General features: G+C 42.2%; 1 long non-coding RNA gene across 1 annotated transcript; it reads left to right on the top strand.

Moving 5' to 3' along the window:
• Positions 1–2,170: 2,170 nt before the first annotated feature.
• Positions 2,171–4,425, top strand: LOC144232561 (uncharacterized). Its single transcript, XR_013335446.1, has 2 exons — positions 2,171–2,283; positions 3,919–4,425. It is a non-coding gene; the product is annotated as an uncharacterized LOC144232561 (long non-coding RNA).

Here is a 4,425-nt window from a genome sequence, read left to right on the forward strand (position 1 = left end):
TTGGCTGTTTACTTATCGTTGAGTTTAAGCGTTCTTTCTGTAGTCAGGGTACAAGTCCTGTATCAGACATGTGTCTCACAAATACTTCCTCTCAGTCTGTGGCTTGTCTTTTTATTTGGTTCATGTGTATTTCAACTAGCGGAGCTTTTTAATCTGGCAAAGTCTGGGGTGGACAGACGTTGGGATGGCCCCAGTGATCAGTTTCTTGACAGTCATGCTCTTGTGTAATCGTCTGTGCTTGACGCTGGGCGGGATCTCTTACTTGCTTCCAACCAATAGAAGGCAGCAAAAGTGATGGGCTAGCACTTCGGGATTACCTTACGTTATGTTACGTTAAGTAAAACTGTCATGTCCGCCTTGCTAGCGGACTGTATTGTCTTGGCATGTGCAATTTGATAAAACAAGCAGCCATATTGGGGACCCATGTGTGAAGAAACTGAGGACAGCCTCTGGCCAACAGCAGCTGGGGTCTGACACCCTCAGACAAAAAGCCCTCTGAGAACTGAATTCTGCCTAAAACCACATGTACCTGGAATGGTTCTTCCCCAGTTATACTTTCAGATGAGCAACCCTCTCCTTCCCACCCTGGCCCACACTTTGATTGGAGCCTTGAAAAAGAGAGACTCTGAGACAGAACCCAGGGAAGCCAGACCTGGATTTCTGATCTACAGAGACTGGAGAGATAATAAATATGCATTGCTTTAAGCCACTAAAGTATTGTGATAATTTGTTAAATAATAAAATGTTTGGGGGTACCTGGATGGCTCAGTCAAGTTAAGAGTCAGACACTTAACTGACTGAGCCACCCAGGCACCCCGTCAAGCTTCTATTTTTTATTTTTATTTTTTTAAAAATGTTTATTCAGTTTTAGGAGACAGCACAAGTGGGAGAGGGGAAGTGAGAGAGAGACACAGACTCTGATGCAGGCTCCAGGCTCTGAGCTGTCCGGCACAGAGCCCGACTCAGGGCTTGAACCCAGGAATCCAGGAACCATGAGATCATGATCGGAGCTGAAGTTGGACGTTTAACCGACTGAGTCACCCAGGTGCCCCAACTAGTGCACTGTTCTTGAAGACTATCCTTTCTCCACTGAATTTCCTGTGCACCTTTGCCAAAAGCCAAGTGGCTGTATTTATATATATACATCTGTTTCTAGACTCTATTCTGTTTCTCTGACCTATGTGTCTGTCCTTTTACCAGTACGGACTGTCTCAATTATTACTATTTATTTCATGGAGTTTTGAAATCAGGTAATAAAAATCGTCCAATTTCATTCTTTTTCAAAATTGTTTTGGTTACTTTAGTTCCTTTGGTTTTACATATACATCATAGGTTCAATTTTTCAGGGCACCTGGGTGGCTCGGTTAGGCATTCAACTTCAGCTCAGGTCATGATCTCATGGTTTGTGGCTTCGAGGCCTGCACTGGGCTCTGTGCTGACAGCTCAGAGCCTGGAGCCTGCTTCGGATTCTGTGTGTGTCCCTCTCTCTGCCCCTTTCCCGCTTATACTCTATCCCTGTCTCTGTCTCTCTCTCAGAAATAAACATTAAAAAATTTTTAGAATCAATTTTTCAATTTCTATAAAAAAGCCCACTGGATTGGGGCACCTGGGTGGTTAAATCGGTTGAGCGTCCGACTTCAGCTCAGGTCATGATCTCATGGTTCGTGTGGAGCCTGCTTGGGCTTCTCTCTCTTCCTCTCTTTCTGCCCCTCCCCTGCTCCCACTCTTTGTCTCAAAAATAAATAAGTAAACTTAAAAAACAAGAAGCAATATAAAAATAAACAAATGTGTCAAAAAGTTAACAATTAACTACTGAAAGATATATCACATTTTTTGATACCACCCTTTCGACTTTTCTATAGGCTTGAGAATGTTCAAAATAAAAAGTTGAGGGGGAAAAACCAAAACAAATTAACTTCGTTAATAAAACACTGTTATTCTTGTGTGTTGCCATTGCTAAACTTGGCGCTGCATTTATTTGGAGTCTCGAAACAGATATTTTTAAAATGTGGATAATTTTGCTGAGGCATCTAAATTTAGATTACAGGGTAGCCGTGGAGAAATATTTGCCCCTTGAATCAGATGTTGAAAAGGTAGAGTTTTGCTTGGCAGGGTACACCTTTCCTGCTACTGGCCGGAAGAACATGTTTTTCCTATGCTAATCANATGCCTTTCTTGCTTACCTAACAGGAGTTAGGACAGAAGCTGTCACTCTTCTGGAATGACGGAGTGTGCAGAGGCTAAAGATCGAGAATAATGACAGAAAACTGTACAGACGGCAAGGTACATGCTTGGTCCTGGGGACACAGAGAGCATCTAACTCATAAATACTTATTTGTATATGTAGGAGCAGAAAGGGAATGGGGATGGAATGAGTGGAGTCCAAAGAAAGGGCTTTGAAGACAAACGAAGTGTTTTTTGGCCACGAGGGGGCCTCAAAAATAACATGTTAAGTTTATTGTTGATGATTCGGAAGACAAAAGCTCAAGGAAGAAAACTCATGACCCAGGATCATGCTGCACAGTTAGCATGTAGGTCTCTACGTGCTTCCAGACCGTTTTCTGCACGGTAATAACGATGATGATGATAATGGGTCTTGCGCACTTTGCTGTGTGCCAAGCGCTACTTTTAGCAGTAACCCATGTTTTCTTGGTCAATGCTCAGGAGGACCCTGGGGGAATGTGAGAAGCATTGCTCTCCCCTCGTACGCAGGACCCGGTCCCACGTTCACCTAACTTGCCCACACAGCTAGTAGGAGGTAGGGCCAGAGTCAAATCCGTGTCCTCTGACCACACAGCCACTTTGTATAAATACTTCAAATGTTTTTTATAAATGGAAACATACATTGAATATTGTTTTGTAAATTGCTTTTTTAAAAAAAAGAAGTCAATTTAAGGGAAGATAAAATGTAAGAACACTATGCATACTTAAGGTATAGGGCTCTTCTACAGAAATGGATACAAAATGTATGATGTTATCACTAATTTTAAGTTTGCGTGTAAGAATTCTTTTACCATGGGGCGCCTGGGTGGCTTAGTCGGTTGAGCGTCCGACTTTCACTTGGGTCGTGATCTCGCGGTTCGTGGGTTCNATTACACCAAAACACAGTCTTTGAACATCTAAGTTAGTAATGAGATCAATGAACTAATTGAACTAAAAGTTCAAGGTCTTATAATCTAGGTTGTGTGCCTGGGCCATATACTATTTCACTTATTCTTGTGCAAATCCATGTGTAATTATTATCATTTTTATTTCTCAGATGGAGTGAAGGAATTTTCCCCAAAGGTACACCGGCTAATAAGGGTACCGTCATGAGGTGGCTTTTAACCAAGCCAGCTTAGTGACCTGAACTTCATCCTTCTGGAATTCTCTTCCTGTATGTAATAGTTAGGGTGGGCTACAAAAGACATTTTGTATCAAGTTGCTTTCTTCTTATAAGAACCTTTTTGATTCCATTAGGCTTACCCAAATAGTCTGGGACAGTCTCCCCATCTCGAGATCCTTAACTAAAGCACATCTACAAAGTCCTTTTTGCCATGTGACATAATATATTCACCAATTCTAGGGGTTAAGATGTGGACATCTCTGGGGAGCCATTATTATTTTTTATTTTTAATTTTTAAAATGTTTATTTATTTTTGAGAGAGAGAGAGAGAGATGGAGTGAGAGCAGGGAAGGAACAGAAAAAGGGAGACACAGAACATGAAGCAGGCTCCAGGCTCTGAGCTGTCAGCACAGAGCCTATTGTGGGATTCGAACTCACAAACCATGAAATCATGACCTGAGCCAAAGTCAGACACCTAATCAACTGAGCCCCCCAGGTGGCCCTGGGGAGCCATTATTCTGAGTATGACATTTTTACTTTTGTGTCTTTTCTTTATCCTTTTTTTAAAAAAATGTTTATTTATTTATTTTCAGAGAGAGAGAGAGAGAGAAAATCCCAAGCAGGCTCTGCATTGTCAGTACAGAGCCTGACTCGGGGCTCCATCTCAGAAACCTTGAGACCATGACCTGAGCTGCAATCCAGAGTCAGAGGCTTAACCGACTGAGCCACCCAGGCACCCCTCTCTTTTCTTTTAATGTGAACTTTTTATTGGAGTACAACATACGCCATAAGCACATGGCTCAATGAATTTTTCACCAAGTGGCTACATCCCAGATCAAGAAAGAGAACATACTCAAATTCCAGAAGTGTCCCTCCAGTCACTACCCCTACCCTAAGCCTAATCGCTCTCCAACTTCTGATGCCACAGGCGGGCTTGCCTGGCTTGGAGCTGCATCTCAGTGGAGTAATAGAGGATGCACTGTTTCGTGTCTGACTTCTTTGCTCTGTCCTTGTGTTCATGTGTCATTCGTGTTGTATATTCATTCCCGTTTCTATATAGTTTACCAGTACTATGAATAAATTCCAATTTATTTATGCAT

This window comes from Crocuta crocuta, unplaced genomic scaffold, assembly GCF_008692635.1.
Source record: "Crocuta crocuta isolate KB4526 unplaced genomic scaffold, BGI_CrCroc_1.0 scaffold84, whole genome shotgun sequence".
Classification (NCBI taxonomy): Eukaryota; Metazoa; Chordata; class Mammalia; order Carnivora; family Hyaenidae; genus Crocuta; species Crocuta crocuta.